The sequence below is a fragment of the Ochotona curzoniae genome, unplaced genomic scaffold (assembly GCF_017591425.1).
Source record: "Ochotona curzoniae isolate NIBS_2020 unplaced genomic scaffold, NIBS_Ocur_1.0 scaffold_4506, whole genome shotgun sequence".
Lineage (NCBI taxonomy): Eukaryota > Metazoa > Chordata > Mammalia > Lagomorpha > Ochotonidae > Ochotona > Ochotona curzoniae.
The window spans coordinates 81,410,701-81,432,676 of NW_024467119.1; the positions used below are offsets into that span (position 1 = coordinate 81,410,701).

A 21,976-nucleotide genomic window follows, 5' to 3' on the forward strand; every position below is an offset into this window, starting at 1 on the left:
GGCCCAAGTACATAAAGAACCACAAAGAATTGAGACTACACATTCTGAACATACAGTTAACAATGGGTGTCTTTGAAGTAACACTCTTTTGGACAATAATCTTGTGATTTTCTGCACATAACACATTTAGGCTCACATGCACACAGGGTCAGGCACAGCCATAACATATAGGTTTGCTTTGTGCCCTCAGCGTCGGGAGGGTTATAGAAAATTAAGGCTTTAAAGCTTCAAGGAGATTTGAAGGGCACCTCTTTGAACAAGGACCATGCCACATAAATATATTCTCACATTAGCAGGTGCAAATAAATGAAGATATACACAGAAGTATGTATGCATTGCATGCCATATATTCATATGCTATGTAAATACATCTTACTTACAAACATCTGTTTACATTTTTTTCTTATAAAAGAAATATATATATATTTTTAATTTTTGAAATTTATCATACAATTCTGTGTAGTCTGGGATTCCCCTCCTCCCCATTTTCTGCCCCCACAATTGATTTTTCCCGTAATGTCACACTCTTCATACGGAGCTACAATTCCATCAGTCTGCTATTTAAGTGTACCCCAACAGTACTGGTATAGACAACATTAGACAGTCCATCATCCCATTGTCTAGATGTATCTAACACTTTCATTGGGAGTCCATCTTTTGCTTGGAAGCAGGGATGCATGCTGCATTGTGTCTTCACTTCTGGATATGGTAGTATTCATTACTCCACCCTATACATTCCAATTTGCATGATGGATTCCTTATATTAGGGAAAAGATATGGTATTTCTCCTTTTGTGATTGACTTATTTCATTGAGCATGATGGTCTCTAGTTGGGACCACCTAGTTGCAACTTGCATAATTTCATTATCTTTAATGGCTGAATAATATTCCATGGAGTAGATGTACCTATGGCCTATATTCAAAACTCAACTAACAACACCTGCTGGCATGGATGTGGGGAGAAAGGAACCCTCCTCCACTGCCGGTGGGAGTACAGGCTAGTACACCCAATAGGGAAATCAGTATGGAGAGTGCTTAGAGAATTGCAAATAAACCTGCCATACGATCCAGCTAACCTGCTCCCAGGAATATACCGAAAAGAAATTAAAACTAAATGCGACAAGGGGATCTGCAATCCTATATTTACAGCAGCACAATCTACAATAGCACAGACATGGAAACAACCCAAATGCTCATCCAAAGAGGAGTGGCTAAAGAAACTGGTACACTTAAGCCCTACTTTCTAATGAGCACCTTTACACTCATATACTTCACAATATGCACAGTATTTTCATGTTTATGTCCTTGCTCCTCCCCATATAACTGGAATGCAGTAAGGTAGGGATTACTTTGTCCTGTATTGTAGCCTCATACGAAGGAAGAAGGTGCGGGGATCAGGCATTTGAAACAGCAACTTAAATCTTTTCTAAGGATGCCCACATTCTAGGCCAGGGTGCCTGGTTCTAGCCCTGACTACTCTCTTTTTGATCCAGCTTTTTGTTGGTGCAACCTGGCTGGCAGCAGAGGATGGCTTAAGGACTTCAGTATTTACCACCCACAGGGAACGCTCAGATGCGTATCTAGGCTTCTGGATTCTAATCTGGCCCAACCCCAGCCATTGCAGGCACCTTGGGGAGAGAACCAGCAGCTGGGAAACCTTCCTCTGTCTCTGCTTTTCAAAGAAAATGAAAATAAAGCTTTTTTTCCAAGAAAAATGATGAGGAGTAAAAGAAGGAAATGAGAAGCGAAAAAAACATCACTGGACTGAAATGATTTAGTCAGCATCACAACAGCATCTCGAACGAGGGTGTGCACTTTGACGGCCGCAGCCCTCTGTTATAAAGCAACAAAGCACTGCACTGAGAGCTGTCCACCTTCAGAACTGCAAAACAGAAACCTTGAAGTCAGAACAAGGGATGAGCTTTTTCCAAGGCAAGGACTTTCTGTTGAGCCCCCAAATCTGCAAAGGATTTGGAAAGTAGACATTCCAGAGGTCAGGGACAAGTGGACACTTGAGGGAAATATTCAAACACCTAGGGACACTCTGCGTCCTCATCCCCCACCTTTTCCTCCCAAGAAAAGAAATTCACAAGCGTATCTGTAAAGCAAAGTTGACAGGCAGATGCAAACGGCACTTTCAAGTGAGCATATGTTTAACTGCGCAGCTTGTCTTTGCACCAAAACAGAAAGCAAATAGTCGAGAGCATTCTAGTCATTTAGTAGAACTGCCATGAGTATTCAGTGTACAGGTTGCTTATTCCATGTCAACCCACAGTGGTAGCCTGCCTGTGTGTCTCAAAGGAGGATGGAGGAACCCAATCTGCGAGGACAGTTAGGCTCCCTCAGGAGCATAGACTCGCCTCGAAGTCTGAAGGTTTTACATCCCCATGGGATGTGCTCCTAAACCCTGCCTTCCTGGTTCCTGGTACAAGATCTAATAGATCTGCACACTCAGCTTAAACTTAGTGCCAGGCTTCATAATGGAATGATTACATGCGTTTTGTATGTCAGAGACCTGACAGAAAGATTATATGGCATAGTGAAGCAATCTTTGGGGTTTTGGCAGAGGAAGGAGGTGAATATGTGTCCAGAGGAGAAAAATGGCAGCTCATGGGATTGCTGCCTCGATGTCACTCAATCATTCAGCAAAAATGTATTAAGTTTAGGTCAGCAAACATTTATCAAGTGCCTTTTGTGTGACAGGCATTGTGTTACACACTTTAAGTACCGGGAGCAAGGGACATATCATTTATCCTTAGAGCTAGAAGAAGCAGGCATGTAAGCAACAGTTTGCATATAATGTGGCAAGCGCAGTGGGAGGGCTTGTGACTGGAGCAATGCTGGCACCAAGGAAGGGTCCTTGATTCAGCCTGGAGCATCACAGGAAAGTTCAGAAGGAAAGGCCTGGAGGAATGCATGTGGCAGAGCAGTGGGAGGAGCACTCCAAGCTGAGTGAGCAACTTCAGTGAAGAGGCATGAAAGATCCTATCACGTGTGTGAGTTTGAGGAGTGGGGAATGATGCAAAGGGATGTGGACCCAAATGGATGAAATAAAGAAGCTTAAACTTGTTGGAGTACAAAGGAATGTTGTTAAGTGCTGTAAGAGATCCAGTGAAAAACTGTAGGCAGTTCTGTGAGGGAACTGATCAAAAGATCAAGTGGACAAGTTTGAGATGTGCTTTTTGCAAGAGGGAGAAGACAGAAGCTGGGGGATGCTTCATGGAAACAGTGCTATTGGGCAGAAGAGGTCATGCGTGAGCAGGTGAAAAGATAGCAATCCCCCAGTCAAGGCCCTCCACATCTCAGCCAGGACTCAGAGGTAACAAAAAGGGGCTGTGGATCATGGAGACATGATAAATATCTGTGACAAAATGCCTTGTATATGCAGTTGCATGTGTCTTTTTCCCATAGGCTCTTCATGGAAGCCAGAACTTTGGATAAATACTAAACAAGACAACATGCCAGGAAAATGAGAGAGAGTGAGAGTTATCTGATCAAACTAGAACACAAAATCCTTGTTGGGAAGACTAAAATCATGGGAGGAGGCATTTCAGTAGAGAGAATTTAATGCCTTCCAAAATGGGTTTAATGAGCAAAATCAGTGAACCCAACTGGAGCACTCACATAGCACGTAAGTGATGAGTGAGGTGAAGGCTAAGGTTAAGGTTATCAGAACTGAGGTGCTCAGGGGATGGAGCCCACAGACAGCACTGGACTCTGGATGGGTCAGAGCTCTGAATAGGATTTCTATAGAGCAGAGTTTCAGCTCCTTGAGGACAAGGAACTGCAGGGCTGGACGTGCCTCCTTCCTAGGCCTTTGTGATACTTGTTCTGAGAGTACTGAGAGAGGTGAGACTGCGGCCACCTGGTGATCTGAGCAAAGGGTCATTGTTATGGCACAGAAATGGGAGGAAGTTTCCTGCTTGTCCCTTGAATCCTTGTACCCCTAGTTGAAGAGCAGCACAGAAAGGTGAATTTCAGAGCCCAGTGACATTTGTTCCAATATCACCCTGCACTTGGCAACATCAAAGTCAAAAAGCACCCTGATTTTTGAAGAAAGTATTCTTGTAATAGATCCCTTGGCTCACGCGGTGTGATCCCTGCAGAAGAAGGAATGAGCATTTCTCAGTTACTCCCTTTGCATAAGGAGTTTTGGCATATGTTGATTCATCACAATAAAATCCCATAAAACAGGCAGGCATTCAAGATTAAGACTAGAAACAAATTCCTGCATCTTCAAAGGCTGGAGCATGAGCCCTGACGGAGAAACAGTGGCTGAACCACTTTGGGAGACCCTGGGCCAAATGACCTCTGCTGACTGTTGCTCTCTTTAAAGCTCAGACCCAAAAGGCCTTGCAACCTTTGAGGTCACATGTAGCCAGACTCACCCCGACAGAGATTCCCTCCTGCCAAAGACTCAGCGGAAGGAGCCAGGGCTTTGTTTGAATGAGCTCGCCACCTCTTGGAGAAAGCCTCATGCTGCAGCCACCCATGGCAAGATTGTGCTACACAGAAAGTGTCTGTGTGTCTGTCCATGTATTCACGTGGCTTATACATTGAACCTTACTTAGCAGGATGTCATTCTTGGATAATAGACAGTTTAGCCAGGAAACCCAAAATTGCAAAGTCAAGAGTTACTTTTGGCTGAATCAAGTCTCCGGTCTTAGCTGAAGATGGAAACAAATTGTGCCTGAATTTTCTGCAAATGTTGAAGCTGAGATGGGACCTTACTGAGGAATTCACCAAGGCCCAAGGGAACTGAGAAGATAAGTACTACCAGGCAGCTGCAACTTGAGCAAAACTCAGAAACAATAGAATGTCAACTGAAGATCACAGAAGGCTGTGGTGAGTGTGACAGAAAACAAGGGCAATGACTTGGTCCCGGGACAAAGGAGGATGTGGATAATGGGTGATGGCACTACAAACACTGCCTTAAAACAAGCCCAAAAAGAAGGAGGCAGAGTCAGTGTGGCCTGGCTGGGGACTCCAGCTCATCATCGAAAAAGAGGGAAATGCAGCTCGCAGTTTGGAAACCAGCCCTCCCCAGTGCCCCTGCTCCAGCCTTCACAGTGGTTTCCTGAGTAGCTCGGGGGAGCCAGGTATGAGTTTCTGCTGTCACATCAGAGTTCCTGCAGAGAGGGCTTCGGGGCCCCTTTGGAAAGTGACTTGGCTGGAGCCATACTCCTGCCAGCATGGCAGCTGTTACCACTTACACCAGGAACATCTGGCCTGAAGATTGCAGTAAAAGTGACACTTGTCTGCAGAGGGAAAATGTTGAAGTATACATTCTGGACATGAAGAAATAAGTAATGACATTTAATGTTTTCATAAAGCTGCTGCACTGAGCAGCTAGCATCCAAAGCCAGAGCCAGACGGGGGTGCATCTAAAGATCCCTGCAGGTCTGGGACAGGCTTAGTATCCAGAACGCCATGGCCTAACCCAGGTGTGATGTCCTGCACACACACAACAAAGGCAGGCTGGTGATGAGACCTCTACCTACAAGGCCTAAATAAAAAATGGTGGGACATGGAGCAAAATGTCCAAGAGCACCGCTACCCCATTGTGTCAGGAAAGCCAGCTCCGAATGGCACTGGTTGTTACTGGCTAATTCCTATTTCTAGGGTCAGATTTCTCATCTGTGAAATGGGAGTGCCAAAGCTGATCTGTTGAAGGTTCCTCTAACATTTTGTACTTTTTTTTTTTTTATTGTTGTTTACATTGTATTATGTGGTACAGTTTTATAGGCACTGGGGATTCCCCCCACCCTCCCATACCCTCCCCCATGGTGGATTCCTCCACCTTGTTGCATAACCACAGTTCAAGTTCAGTTGAGATTCATTCCTTGCACTCACATACCTAGCATAAAATCCAGCGTCTTATTGTCCTGATAAGTTCAGTGGCCTCTTGGGAGACCTTCTATGGTCTGAAGATAGGTCTAACAGAGTAAAGATCCGGTCAGTTAAAAGCCCCAACAAGCCTCAGTATCAATATACAACATTATGGAATTAATTGACATAGTATTGGGTAAACAATATGTTAAAAATAATGCAAGTTCCATTCTTCGAAACATCTGGGTTGAGACAGTATCAATGACAGGTTCAAAAAATAACCAACAACCAACAAAAATTACAGGTTAAATCAAGGCAAACATGTGGTATCTAATCTTTTGGGATTCGCTCATTTCCCTTAGCATTATAGTTTCCAGTTGTGCCCATTTAGCCACAAAGAACTGCATTTTGTTTTTTTTTAATAGCTGAGTAGTATTCCATGGAGTAGATGAACCAAAGCTTTCTTATCCAATCTTCTGCTGATGGGCATTTCGGTTGCTTCCATGTTTTTGCAATTACTGATTGTGCTGCTATGAACATAGGGATGCATGTTGGTTTGTCATAAAACAGGTGTTTTGGATATATTCCTAGGAGTGCTATTGCTGGGTCATATGGTATGCAGATTTTGAGTTGTTTGAGTGTTCTCCAGACTGATTTCCATAAGGCTGTACCAATTTGCAGCTCCACCAGCAGTGGAGTAGGGTTCCCTTTTCCCGCATCCTCGCCAGCAAGCGTCGTTGGTGTTCTTGTTTATGTGGGCCAATCTTACTGGTGTTAGGTGGTATCTCATCGATGTTTTAATTTGGATTTCCCTTATTGCTAGGGAGCTGGAACATTTTTTCATATGTTTGTTTGCCATTTGGACTTGTTCCTTTGTGAAATGTTTGCCCATTTCCCGTGCCATTTCTTGAGTGGCTTGTTTGTTTTGGTTTTTTGGTTGTTTTGAAGTTCTTTGTATATCCTGGAAATTAGCCCCCTATCGCCTATATCGTGTGCAAAGATCTTCTCCCACTCTGTGGGTTGCTTTTTTACTTTGTTGATTGTTTCCCTTGCTGTGCAGAAGCTTCTTAGTTTGATGAGGTCCCATTTGTTTATTCTGTTCTCAACTGCTATTGCTTTTGGTGTCCTTCTTAGAAAGTCAGGACCTACTCCTAGGTCTTGCAGGGTATTTCCAACATTTTCTTGCAAGAGTTTGAAGGTTTCTGGATGTAGGTTTAGGTCTTTTATCCATGTAGATTGGATCTTGGTGTATGGTGATAGATGTGGGTCTATCTTTTTGTTTCTACAGGCTATCAGCCAGTTGTCCCAACAACATTTACTAAAGAGGCCTTCCCACTTGCTTGGACTGTCATTCGTCTTTTTGTCAAAGATTAATTGGCTGTATCTGTGTGGGTTCCCTTTTGGTGCTTCTATTCTATTCCATTGATCTTCTTTTCTGTCTTTGTGCCAGTACCAGGCTGTTTTGATAACCACTGCTCTATAGTATGTCCAGAGGTCTGGGATTGTGATTCCCCCTGCTAACTTCTTATTGTTCAGGATGGTTCTAGCTATTCGTGGTTTTTTGTGTTTCCAGATGAATTTTTGAATCATTGTATCCAGTTCCATGAAGAATGTTTTGGGCAATTTGATTGGAATTGCGTTGAAAATGTATATTGCTTGTGGTAGTATAGACATTTTAATGATATTGATTTTGCCTATCCAGGAGCATGGGATGTTATTCCATCTTTTGAGGTTTTGTTCAATTTCCTTTTTAAATAGTTTGTAGTTTTCTTTGAATAGGTCTCCTATGCTTTTGGTTAGATTTATTCCCAAATACTTCATACTTCTCTCTGCTGTTTTGAATGGTATCCTGTTGGTTAGATCTTCTTCCATCTTGGTGTTATTTGCGTACACTATGGCTGTTGATTTTCGTTCATTAATTTTGTACCCTGCCACTCTGCCAAACTCTCGTATAAGTTCTAGTAGTTTCTGTATTGAGTCTCCTGGCTTTTCTATGTATAGAATTATGTTGTCTGCATAAAGTGAAAGCTTGACTTCTTCATTTCCTATACGTATGCCTTTGATTTCTTTTTCTTGTCTTATGGCCTCTGCAAGTACCTCAAGGACTATGTTGAATAGCAGTGGTGATAGCGGGCATCCTTGTCTTGTTCCAGATCTCAGTGGGAAGGGTTCTAGCTTTTCTCCATTCAGTATGATACTGGCGTTGGGTTTTTCATAAATTGCTTTGATTATGTTATGGATTTTTCCATCTATGCCTACTTTGGCTAGAGTTTTTAGCATGAAGAGGTGTTGGATTTTGTCGAAAGCTTTTTCTGCATCTATTGAAACTATTATGTGGTTCTTGTTTTGCAGTTTTTGGATGTGGTTTATAACATTTATGGATTTCCGAATGTTGAACCATCCCTGCATTCCAGGGATGAATCCTACTTGATCCGGATGAATGATCTGTCTGATGATTTTTTGAATTCTATTGGCTAGGATTTTGTTGAGAATTTTAGCATCAATGTTCATCAAGGAGATAGGTCTGTAGTTTTCCTTCTCTGACGGTTCTCTGTCCGGTTTTGGGATTAAGGTGATGTTGGCTTCATAGAATGAGTTTGGAAGGGTTGCTTCCTTCTCTATTGTTTTGAAGAGTTTGTAGAGGATTGGGGTTAGTTCTGTTCGGAATGTTTTGTAGAATTCTGTAGTGAAGCCGTCTGGGCCTGGGCTTTTTTTCGTTGGGAGATCCTTGATGACTGTTTCAATCTCTACCTCGGTTATGGGTTTATTTAATTTTGCAGTTGCCTCCGGACTGAGTTTTGGTAAGTGGTGGGAGTCCAAGAACTTTTCTATTTCTTGGTGATCCTCAAATTTGTGGGAGTACAGTTCTTTGTAGTAATTTCTAATTATTTTCTTAATGATTGCAGTGTCTGTTGTTATGTTGCCTTTTTCATCTTTAATGCTATTGATTCTCACTTTCTCTTGTTGTTGTTGTTGTTTTTTTTTTTTTTTTTTTTTGGTCAATCGGGCCAGTGGAGTGTCTATTTTGTTTATTTTCTCAAAAAACCAACTTTTTGATTTGTTGATTATGTGTATAGTTTTTTTGATTTCTATTTGGTTTATCTCCTCCCTTGTTTTGATGATTTCTTGTTTCCTATTGTGCGTGGGACTCTTCTGCTGCTGTTTTTCCAGTTCGTGGAGGTGTGTGGTTAGTTCCTGTATTTGGCGTCTTTCTTGGGCCTTGACATGGGCTTCAATTGTGATGAATCTACCTCGTAGCACTGCTTTGGCGGTGTCCCACAAGTTTTGGAATGTTGTATCAGAGTTTTCATTGGTTTCCATAAATTTTTTGATCTCATCTTTAATTTCTTCTCTGACCCATTGTTCGTTTAATAGCATATTGTTCAATTTCCAAGAGTGCCTATACTTCCTGGGGAGTTTTGAGTTGTTGATTTCCAGTTTCATCCCATGGTGGTCTGAGAGGGTACATGGTATGATACTAATGTTTTGGAAGTTATTTAGATTCGCTTTATGTCCTATCATGTGGTCGATTCTGGAGAAGGTGCCATGCACCGCTGAGAAGAATGTATAGTCTGTGGCCTTAGGATAAAAAGTTCTATATATGTCTACTCAGTCCAGTTGTTCTATTGTTTGTGTGAGCTCTGTTGTTTGTTGAGTTTTTGTTTCGTAGACCGGTCCATTGTTGTTAGAGGTGTGTTGAGATCGCCTACAAGAATTGTGCGGGTGTCTATGTCTTCCCTTAAGTCTGTAAGTAATTGCTTTACGTAACTAGGTGCATTAAGATTCGGTGCATAAACATTAATGATGGTGATTGCTTCTTGATGGATCATTCCTTTCACCAGTATAAAATGGCCTTCCCTGTCTCTTTTGATGTTAGTTAGATTGAAATCTATTTTGTCTGAAATTAGGATAGCTACCCCAGCTTTTTTTTCTCGTCTATTGGCGTGAAATATCTTTTTCCATCCCTTCACTTTCAGTTTCTTTGCATCCTTTCTGGTTAGATGCGTTTCTTGTAGGCAACAGATGGTTGGGTCTTGTTTGATGATCCATTCTATTAATCTCTGTCTTTTGATTGGTGAATTTAGACCATTTGTGTTGAGAGTTAGAATTGAGAGGTTGCAATTTTGCCCTGCCATGCGATTGTGTTTTGTGTGTGTTGTTGTCTGTGTAATTGCCTTGTTTGTGCGGGCTTTAGTTTGGAGACCTTCTTATTTGCCAACTTTGTTTGTGGTTTGCCTCCTTTTTTTCTGGGACTAGCGCATATCCCATTGCATTGGTGTATTTTGGTGAGGCCAATGGACCCGTGTGTTGAGGGGTCGTCAGGCACTTTCCTGTAGAGGTTGGAGCCTGCAGGTGTGGTGTTGCAGGGCGTGGTAATTTTCAAGGCACCGTTGGTGCGTTCTCAGGGCCCGGGACTGTAGGGCACCACCTTGGGGGCCCAGTGGATTCCAGGCACACTCTGGGTACCTCTTCTACAGGTATGACACCCCAGGGTGTGCAGGTATGGAGGCGCTCTCTGGGTGTGCCCCCTGCACGGGAATCCACAGGGCGTAGGAGGTTTTATGTGCTTTCTCCCTGCGTTCTCGTGTCAGGAACTGCAGGGTTTTTCAGAGCCCACCTGGTGTGTCTCCCACACACGGGACTGTGGGTGAGGCACTTTCTGGGCGCGGCTCTTGTGCAGTGATTCCACCACTCGTGGTGTGTGGGTGTTCAGAGCCCCCCAGTGTGGCTCCCCCACACAGGACCTTAGCGGAGGAGTGACCCAGGCGCCTTGTTAAAATGACTTCACAGCGGGTTCGCACAGTGTCAGTGTGGCGCAGGAGTTTTCAGAGCTCTCCTGGTGGGTCACCAACGCTCAGAACTGCGGGGTGGGAGGTGAGGAGTGGGCAAGTCACACTATGGGAGTGGCACCTGTGTGTCAGGGACACACAGCGCTACACTTCCCAGCGCTCAGAGCCCTCCTGGCTCCTGCGCTGCAGAGGCAGTTGCTGCAGGCGGGGCGGCCCAGCACGCCTGGCAGCGCAGCGTTCAGAGTCCTCCTGGTGCTGTTGCCCACCCACAGGGTATCAGGGTGTGGGGGATTCCAGACCCTCGCTGGCAGCCTCTGCACACCGAGATGCACTGGCCCACTCAGCGCACGAATATCTGGGGCGCTTTCTTAGTGCCTTCTCAGTACCCAGGACAACTGTGCGCCGCTTCCAAGGCACAGACCTGGCAGTTTCAAGGCACTTGCCCTGTGTTCTCAGAGGCTGGAGCCTCTGCAGGGGGGGAGGGCAGAAGGAGCACCCCAGGGGGTTGGGATTTGCGTCCAGTCCCCGGAATGCAGAGGCTGTTAACCCTTCCCTGGCTCACCGAACCTCCGGCTGTTGCAGTCTGCCTCTGTTGCTGTTGAAGACCTTTGCCGGTGACGATCCCTCCTGATTTCCTTGTCTCTGGGTCGGCTGCTTCTCCTGTCGGGCCATTTTCAAAGGTGACTCAGCAGGTCTGGAGCGGGATGTCAGCTTCTCTACCTTTGTTTTGCTTCACTCTCATTGTTCTTCCGAGTTGTGTGGATCTTTTTGGCTCCACACTGTGCAGGGAACTTCACGCACCTCTCCCTGCGGTTCCCTGCTGTTCCTCCTTGCTGCTTCTGTAGCGTTCTATCCCTCTCTCACTGGACACTCCCTCACAGCCTTCCTCCTACATCGGCCATCTTAAAACCTCATCATCTGTTTACATTTTTAAAGATTTATTTATTTTTTTTACTGAAAAGGCAGATGTACAGAGAGGAGGAGAGACAGGAAGATCTTCTGTCCAATGATTCACTTCCTAAGTGGTCGCAATGGCCGGCACTGTGCTGATCCAAAACCAGGAGCCAGGACCTTCTTTCCGGATCTCCATACTGGTGCAGGGACACCAGGTCCCTGAGCTGTCTTCCACTGCTTTTCCAGGCCACAAGCAGGGAGCTGGACAGGAAGTGGAGCTTTTGGGATTAATACTGGCACCCATATGGGATCATGGTGCGCTCAAGGTGAGAACCTTAAGCACTACACCATCGTGCTGGGCACAACATCTGTTTACATTTATAAATGCATGTAACAGAGAAAATATTTAAGAGCCCAGGGCAATGGTCCAGTGACTAAATCCTTATCTTGCATGCACCAGGATCTTGTATGGGCACCAGTTCATGGCTGGCTGCTTGACTTTCCATCCAGCTTCCCACTTGTGGCCCACGAAAGCAGTGGAGGATGGCCCAAGGCAATGGCACCCTGAACTCATTTAGCAAACCTGGAAGAGGCTTCTAGTTCCTGGCTTCAGATTGGCTCAGCTCCTGACATTGTAGCCACTTGGAGAATAAAACAATGGATGAAAGATCTTTGTCTCTATCTCTCCTTCTCTCTGTAAACTCGATTTTCCAATAATTTTTTAAATCCCCCCTAAAAATCATGATATATATAGTGTTTCTTTTTTTCTTTTTAATGAATTACATTGCATTATGTGACACAGTTTCATAGGCTCTGGGATTCCCCTAACCCCTCCCTGTACCCTCCCCTTGATGGTGGATTCCTCCACCTTGTTGCAGTATTACAGTTCAAATTAAGTCAAGATTCTTTCATTGCAAGCATATACCAAGCATAGAGTCCAGCATCTTATTGTCCAAATAAATCCAACAGTTTCTTGGGGAGACAAATCTGGTCTGAAGGCAGAGCTGGCAGAATATCATCCCAATCAATTAAAATCCACAACATGGCATCAACAACAATTTACATTATAGAATTATTTGATATGGTATTGAGTAACCAATATGTTAAAAATGCGGGTTCTTAACCACATCCTGTGACTACTTTACTAGCATTTCAATTTTAGTTTGTGTACAACTGTTTTCTATCTACCTTAAAATGGCGATATGGGGGCCCGGCGCGGTGGCGCAAGTGGTTAAGTCCTCGCCTTGCACGCCCGGGATCCCATATGGGCGCCGGTTCTAATCCCGGCAGCCCCGCTTCCCTTCCAGCTCCCTGCCTGTGGCCTGGGAAAGCAGTTGAGGATGGCCCAAAGCTTTGGGACCCTGCACCCGCGTGGGAGACCCGGAAGAGGCTCCTGGCTCTGGATCGGCATAGTATCGGCCCGTTGCGGCTCACTTGGGGAGTGAATCATCTGACGGAAGATCTTCCTCTCTGTCTCTCCTCTCTGTATATCCGCCTTTCCAATAAAAAAAAATAATAAAAATAAATCTTTAAAAAAAAAATGGCTATATGGGAACCCGGCGCCATGGCGCAGTGGTTAAGGTCCTCCCCTTGCACGCCCAGGATCCCATATGGGCACCAGTTCTAATCCTGGCAGCTCCACTTCCCATCCTGCTCCCTGCCTGTGGCCTGGGAAAGCAGTCGAGGACGGCCCAAAGCTTTGGGACCCTGCACCTGTGTAGGAAACCCGGAAGAGGCTCCTGGCTTCGGGTTGGCATAGCATGGGCCATTGCGCTCACTAGGGGAGCGAATCATTTGAGGGAAGATCTTCCTCTCTGTCTCTCCTCTCTGTATATCTGCCTTTCCAATAAAAATAAAATAAATCTTTAAAAAAAAGAAACTATATGGTGCTATTCAACTGTCTCGTGTCTATTTTCATTTTAGTATTTAGCAGTTTATAGTGTTAAAGCATAATTTTGCTGAACTTGGCAGATTTTAAGATAGTCTAAACTGGCTTATAACTCTAACAAGACGTATTTTTTAAAAAGCATAATTTGTGATGGTAGGGATGATCAAATGCTTTAGCTCATCATCCATCTATTGAATAATGTTTTGGTTAGTTTCAGTTTTTGGCAGCTATAATAAAAGCTGCTACAAACATTCATGAAGGCACAGGTGCAGCTCATGGGTGAATATCATGAATGTGATTATACACCTGTTAAGTAATCACAAGAGCATATGTTCTACATCAACTGTCATTAGGAATGTACAATAACAGTGTAACACTATTGCATAACTACCATCAGAGTTGCTAAATGTATAAAAAGAAGAGGTAACACAAGAGCATCAGTAAGTCCCAATAAGATGTAGTGCAGATTGGAGTGGAATGCATGATAGCACAGCTCTGCTGGAAGACAGCTGAACTTCTTGCAAACTGAAAGTCCTCGGGTACCATCTAACAATCACATTCATAATAAATGTAGTGTTTAAAAAGGAAAATGTTGGTCCTGGCATGGAAACCTAGTGGCTAGAGTCCTTGCCTTGCATGCTGCCTGCATGCATCCCACTGCAAGAGAGAACATGCGCCAGTTCTAATTCCAGCATCTCCACTTCCCATCCAGTTTCCCGCTTGTGACCTGAGAAAGCAGTCAAAAATTTATTTATTTTATTTTTATTAGAAAGTCAGATAAACAGAGAGGAAGATCTTCCATCCAACGATTCACTCTCCAAGCTACTGCAATGGCCAGAGCTACGCCAATCTGAAGCTAGGAGCCCAGAGCCTCTTTCAGGTCTCCCACATGGGTGCAGGGTCCCAAGGCTGACTGAGTGCCCCCGACCCACCCTTAGTGAAATGGATGAAGGCTGTAGCAAGGCGAGCCCAAGCACTCAAGCACACAGTTCAGGTGTGTGCACTAGAGGAACTTTGGGTTGTTGAATGTGAATTCATAAGGCAAGAAGATGGGCCAAGCTAGAGGCTAAAGGTCACTCAAAGGCTCACAAAGATTTTCAGAAAACACTTAAGTTGCTCATGTTAGCTGGGGACATGGATGTCTTCCTCAAATAGAGCCCAATTAGATAAGTATACACTTGCATGCATGTATGTAAAATCTTCAGCTTAAAGAAAGCAATAGAGTAAAACATAAATCATCTTATTAACATTCATGTTTATCAATACAACATAGGAAAAAATGTACTTGTGTTTACCAGGATTTCCATTCATAGATCTGAGGTGCTTCATCACAGGGGACCAAGAAAAGCAATAAACACAAATTTCATGTAAATTTGAACATACATTAGTGCATACATTATTGTGAAATAAATTATATAAATATGGGATACTATCAACCCTAAAAACATAAATACATGAGTAAAGACAGAAAAACTAGTTCAAGAAAACCTGAAAACAACATGTGTGTTTTCAGGCAGAGGGACCCTAGCTACTTGGCAGTTAGTATGCAATGCCACCTCAAAGTTTCTTTGTAGCCCTTCCATGCTTCTGATGATGCTGAACATGTTTTTAGAAGACTCTGGGTTTTATTCCAGAACCTTCTGCCAGACAGCTCTGAGCTATTTTTACTTTTGTGTGATATCAGTATGAAGGTTGCAATCTTTTTATTGATGGATGTATTTTTAAGAGGCCCAGATATTGTCACAAGCTGGAGTGGCTCTGCTCTTGGTGTCCCATGACTAACTCCTTTGAAAAGGCTGCCACCAGGCCATTCATGCCTGGAAATGCTCAGTGGACAATGCAGCTGCTGCCCCATCGGTCACACATCCAGTGGTACTTGAAACAAAAGAGTTACCTTAGAGAGAGCTGGGCTGCTCAACCACTACACCTATTTGGGAGGATCAGACTATGAAAGCAACAGGATCCCAAACTGACTGGGGAAAAATCCTGGGATATCTGCCCAACTGGCTAAGTAGAAACAAACTTAGATACAAGACCCTTGAATACAGGCATGGAGCAAGTCTGTTACTAGCAAAGCCAGGTGGGCTCTTCAATTAGCTTAACGTAGAAATTAATTTTAAAAATATATAAAGCTAGGAATCTGTTACAGACAGAAAAGTTTTATTTGCAAAGCAAACAAGTGAACATGAAAGAGGAGGGAAGTGGAACACCCTTCCTAGGAGGGATTCAGGAGGTGGGGTGTCTCCTGGAATGAGAGGCAGACACAGTGGGAATTCAGGATGTATCTTGGGTTGTTAAGAGTTCCCTGACTCGGACCCGGTGCTGAAGTCCTCGTCTTTAATGCACTGGGATCCCATATGGGCACCAGTTCTAATCCTGGCAATCAAACTTCCTATTCAGCTCCCTGCTTGTGGCGTGGGAAAGCAGTCGAGGATGGACCAAAGCGCTGGAACCCTTCACCCATGTGGGAGACCTGGAAGAAGTTCCTTGCTCCAGGCTTTCGACTGGTGTAGCATCGGCCATTGCAGCTGCTTGGGGAATGAATCATCGGACAGATCTTCCTCTCTGTCTCTCCTCCTCTCTGTATATCTGACTTTCTCATTAAGAAAAGAAAATAATAATAAATAAAGAGTTCCCTGGGCCTCGTGCAATGGCGCAATGGCGCAGTGGTTAAGGTCCTCGCCTTGCACGCCCGGGATCCTATATGGGTGCCAGTTCTAATCCTGGCAGCCCCGCTTCCCATCCAACTCCCTGCTTGTGGCTTGGGAAAGCAGTTGAGGACGGCCCAAGGCTTTGGGACCCTGCACCAGCGTGGGAGACCCAGAAGAGGCTGCTGGCTTCAGATTGGCTCAGCTCTAGCCTTGCAGCTGCCTGGGGAGTGAATCATCAGACAGAAGATCCTCCTCTTTGTCTCTCCTCTCTGTATATCTGCCTTTCCAATAAAAGTAAAATAAATCTTCAAAAAAAAAAAAGAGTTCCCTGACTCTTCATTATGTCAATGAACTCGGCAGGAGTTCTCTGTTGGGTGCCAACGGGGCATCCTGTGGAAGACCTTCCCTGCTGTAGGACTCTAATGAGGGAATCCTGCGTAGTTCCTGTGCTGCCAGGTGGAAACTGTGATTGTGCTGGCCATCTGGTAAGAGACAAAATATAGCCTTTCTGAAAAACGGCAAGATTCCATTTTCATGCAGGTGTCTGGCTTTCCAGTTTTCAAGTGCTATCCTGTTCACCAATACTAGCAGTCCATGGCAACATGGGGCAGTGGGATGGTAGCCCAGGGAGAATGGCCTAAGAAGGCTTGCTCCTGGAGCTGACACAGATGTTAGCAGGCTTGTATGGTTTCAAAGTTCATCCCAGGGAGAATTCACGAGGTTCGTCCTCCAGCGTTGAAAGGTCTTCTCTGGTTATTGAGTTCAGTTCAGCCCCATTGTCAGCCAGCTGGTGTCTCTTGAGAGACTTTCTCCCAGTATGCAGGTGGCATCCTTACTACAGCATGAAGCTATACCACCCATATGGGATCCTGGCCTTGCAAAGTGGTTTTGCCTACTTTATGATAGCACTGCCCTCCAGGCTTTTCTTCCACGCTTTATAATTCTCCTCTCTTCATCTTTGAAAACTACTGAATGCATGTGACTCAGGTAAGGTTAGCACATCCCTGGAGAATGATGGAGGAACTATGTTCTTTTTGTTTGTTTGTTTAATATAATTTTTTTGGCCCAAGTTGTGTGTGTTTGTGTGTGTGTGTGTGTATGTCTTGATCTTCCTTTGTTTGTTTTTGTCTCTCTTTTTTTTGGTAAGTATAAATTCAGGCTTAGGGAAGCTTGTCTTTGACTTGGAAAGGAAATAAAACAACAACAACAACAACTACAACAAAGCTGAACCACAAAACTCTCATATGTTGTGCTGACCTGATTTTTTTTTTAAAGATTTATTTTTTATTATTTTTTTCATTGGGAAGGCGGATATACAGAGAGAAGAGACAGAGAGGAAGGTCTTCCGTCCGATGATTCACTCCCCAAGTGAGCGCAATGGCCGGTGCTATGCCGGTCCAGAGCCAGGAGCCTCTTCCGGGTCTCCCACGCAGGTGCAGGGTCCCAAAGCTTTGGGCCGTCCTGGACTGCCTTCCTGGGCCACAGGCAGGGAGTTGGAAGGGAAGCAGGGCTGCCGGGATTAGAACCGGCGCCCATATGGGATCCTGGGCGTGCTAGGCGAGGACTTAACCACTTGCGCCACCGTGCCGGGCCCAACCTGATTTTGTTTTAAGAGAGAGGGCCCGGCGCGGTGGCGCAAGTGGTTAAGTCCTCGCCTTGCACGCCCGGGATCCCATATGGGCGCCGGTTCTAATCCCGGCAGCCCCGCTTCCCTTCCAGCTCCCTGCCTGTGGCCTGGGAAAGCAGCAGAGGACAGCCCAAAAGCCTTGGGACACTGCACCCGCGTGGGAGACCCGGAGGAGGCTCCTGGCTTCGGACCGGCATAGTATCGGCCCGTTGCGGCTCACTTGGGGAGTGAATCATCGGACGGAAGATCTTCCTCTCTGTCTCTCCTCTCTGTATATCCGCCTTTCCAATAAAAAATAATAAAAATAAATCTTTAAAAAAAAAAAAAAGAGAGAGATGATAGTTAGCATTAGAAGAATAAAATTCACACAATGAGAGACTCAGGTCCAGGGCTGGTAATAGTAAGAAGAGATATTAGTGATGTTGACAAAATTATAATGTGCTGGTAGCATTTACAGAACTTAAGCCCTTGCCAATTTCTAAGCAACAGTAAACTCTGTTAGGAAATTCTAAAGTGTCTTATAGGCCAAAAGGAGAATAAGGATAGTAAAATGCCTCAAGAGAGGTGGAAAGAAATACTGGATTTGAGGGCTAATGGAATTGGATCTGTAAAACAAGGGTGCTAGTTTGGGCCATGCCTACAGTGGACTCAAGTTCCAATAAACTACTGTGACAGCACACCACTTCACAGGTCACACACACACACACATCTGTTTAGGGCCTGGTTTCCCCTCAGTAGGTGTTCTCAATGTGCTCAGTTGTTTTCCAATATAGATGGCTAGCCCCAAAGCCAACACATGCACAAGGAAGAGATGGGAGGACACGTTCAGGAACTCTGCCGAAAATATACCCCTCCCCCCCCCATGGCACAGCTTTTCCTCATGCTCAGAGATAAGGAATGTTTCAGATGTCAGAAGTGTAACTCCTTGGGTGGAATGCTTTCTGGTCTACTGGACCAACCCGACACCTAGTCTGCACTCTTCTTCAATGCATCTGCTTCTTTCTCTCCTACAATTTCTCCTTCTGATTGCAAGCTGCGGTCCCTGCTCATGTGCACCTCCACATCAAACATGATCAGCCTGTCTTCTTGCAGGGAAGGGCTGTCACAGTGTGAACTGCCCCAGGAACAGGCTAGGCATCCAACAGGTCTTCTCCATGTCTCCATTGTGGGTGGAGGATGAGTAGGCACATGCTCCAGGTCCCGTTCTTCCCATTGCCATTATCATTGCCACTGCTGCTGTTCACCGGTAGCTGGTAGAGGAACCCACCCCTTGACACATCCTGGGCCACCACTGGGTGTCCCCAGCACAGGGAGTTGTGTTCTTGAAGCAAAGCCAGAGGATAGGGAGAAGCTTTCATAAGCTGTCACTAGAAAGTGAAAAGTCACTTTCTAGAATCCAGTAGAATTTTCTGAAATGAGTATATTTCCTCTTACACAAGAAAGGGTGTACATGACTTGATTTGGTGAGTGAAGGATGGCTGGAAGATGGGTAGTGGAGCGTCAGATTATCCTGTGTCTGGGACCTTTGGTATAAGGTCCTTTGGGTATAAGGCAGGAAGTTAGATACAGGCAGAACCCAGGAAGGTCCTGTGGAAGGGTTTGGTTTCTCCTACAGAAGAAGAGTCCTGGACCTTTTGTTATGCAAGTAATGCATAAAGTAGACACAGTAGAGGAACTTGATATTCAGCTGGAACGTTCTGATCACCTTTTAGCTTCAAGAGGAGTTGGAACACTAAAATGGAACATGTTTCAGCAGCCCAGAGTTAATACATTTCTCCCCAGAAAAAAAAAGGGTAAACTTTATATCAAATAAAGCCTAGGGCTTGAAATGAATTTGTCATAGGCACGAACGATGGCCTGCTAAAAAGCCTACCAAACAACAATTGGATCCCCCGGTACAAGGAAGCACAAATGGATGACTGCCCTTCCCTTTACCTTACCGTAATGCCTTTCCTTGCCTTTACATTTTATCACTGTGAGTTGCTCCTTGCAGATGAATTCTAGCTGTCTCTCTAAGTCTGTGTTTCCAATCTTATCCCTAGGTAGTGAGGCAAGGTGCTTGTGTGATGGTTCCTGCTGCAGGACCCACTGCTTCCACAGCTGCACCTCTGGGAGGGCCTGGGCTGTGCAGCTGAGAGCCTTTCCCATCAGGTGGCTAACAGAAAGGAAAGGCAGAAGTCAGTGACCTGTGGCCACAGACAGAATTGCTGTCTCTTCAATAGCAATCTAAAATGTGGGCATGTGCTGCCTTGGATCAAATTAGAAACTGCCTCTGGGCACTCACTGGCCTGATTGGGCATCAGCAACCTCCCCATCCCAGCAGAGCCTGTGGTGGCTGTGTCTCCTGGCAGCAGCAATGCCTTGCCCGCTCAGGATGCAGCTTACTTGGTCTGTTGCCTCATATCCTTCAACCTTCAGTGTCAACACACGGTCCTTAGGGGATTGCAGTTCCAAAATCCTGGTTAACTAACTGGAGTTAGCACCGGGCAGTGTAGTATATTCTGAGTGGCTCGTGTCAGAGTCACCACTGGTCCAGGCATTGACCTCAGACACTAGATTGGTCCTGCTGTTCTCTCCCCTCTCTTCATGGGCTCACTTGCCATCTCTCCATCTCCCTCACTCATTCCTGTGCCTCTCTCCTTTCTTCCCAATAATTGCCTCCCTGACCATGAATTCCTGTTCAATAGGTGTCCTCCAGCCTCTCCCAGTGTGTTCTTTGTTACAGTACAGTGTAAACTGTGACATGTTCTCATCAAATCTGCCCTAATGGTTACCTTAGTGACTGGAGGAGGGCAGAGTTTGCTTCCAATCAAATCAGAATGGAAGGTGGAATTCTGCAGGCCCCTCAGGCTGGGAAACCACAGTTATACCAATGAAGGCCACAAATCCATATTCCTCAACCAAATAAGGGCCGAGGTAAATTCCCACCATTTCAACTTCTGTGCCAAGGGGAGTTTATTTATTTTAAGATTTATTTATTTTATTGTATTGTATTTAAAGATTTATTTATTTATTGGAAAGTCAGATATATACAGAGAGGAAGATCTTCTGTGTGATGATTCACTCCCCAGGCAGCCGCAACGGCTGATGCTATGCCGATCCGAAGCCAGGATCTGGGAATTTCTTCCAGGTATCCCACACGGGTGCAGGGTCCCAAAGCTTTGGGCCATCCTCAACTGCTTTCCCAGGCCACAAGCAGGGAGCTGGATGGGAAGTGGGGCTGCTGGGATTAGAACCGGGGTCCATATGGAATCCTGGCATGTTTAAGGCGAGGACTTTAGGAGCTAGGCCATGCTACTGGGCCCTATTTATTTTATTGGAAAGTCAGATATACAGAGAGGAGGAGAGAACAGAGGGGAAGATCTTCTGGCTTATGATCCTCTCCCCAAGTGGTCACAATGGCCAGTGCTGCACCGATCCGAAGCCAGGAGCCAGGAACTTCTTTCCAGGTCTCCCACATGAGTGCAGGGTCCCAAGTCTCTGGGTTGTTCTAACTGCTTTCCCAGGCCACAAGCAGGGAGCTGGACGGTAAGTGGAGCTGCTGGGACTAGAACTGGCACCCAAATGGGATATCGGCGCATTCAAGGTGAGGACCTTAACCGTTATGCTATTGCACCGGGCCCTCAAGGGGAGTTTAAAAGACCCCTACAAGTCTCTTCCACACTCTTCTTTCTCTGTAGCCTACTCCTTCACATCTGTCTTTCTACTGAACAGGGAAGGGAAACCTGTGACTGATGTTCCCTGAAATAAAGGCCATCTAAATTCATTTTTATATTTGGTTGAGTTATTCTTTCCTTGGTGGTCAGCAAATCAAACACTCCCTCCAACTCTAAGCCTGGTACAAGCCAGGTACTGTGCAGCAGGCAAGTTCTACTTCCAATGTTTTCTTGGAAGAGTTTCTACTCTTTGTAGCTCCCAAATTATTTTCTGACACTCACCTACTATAGAACATTCGAAGTTGCCTGCTCCTCCAGTTCCTGTGAAGCAAAGGCCAGAGTTCCATGCCTGAAAATCGGCTGTTTCTGCCCACATTCTGTGATCCATTCTTTTTTTTTTTTAAATTATATTTTGACAATCTTTACTTAGTTAATTGGGGTAAAAAGGTTCAAGGGCAAAGGGAAGTGGGTAACACTATTGTTTCCACATTGTTTCCTTCCTGTATCTGAGGTAAAGAGGGATATTGATGGAGAAGCCTCACCCAGTTTCCCACCACCCCAAGTCCCGGATGCTCTGAGATACTTGCTCAAGTGGTTTCGATAGTTCTCCATGAATTGCTACCAATCTTGCCACTCCAAGC

At 45.1% G+C, this 21,976-nt stretch overlaps 1 pseudogene; it reads right to left on the minus strand.

The window, feature by feature from the left end:
* Positions 1-18,370: 18,370 nt before the first annotated feature.
* LOC121147531 lies at positions 18,371-19,037 on the minus strand (annotated as a pseudogene).
* Between the last annotated feature and the right edge of the window lie 2,939 nt (positions 19,038-21,976).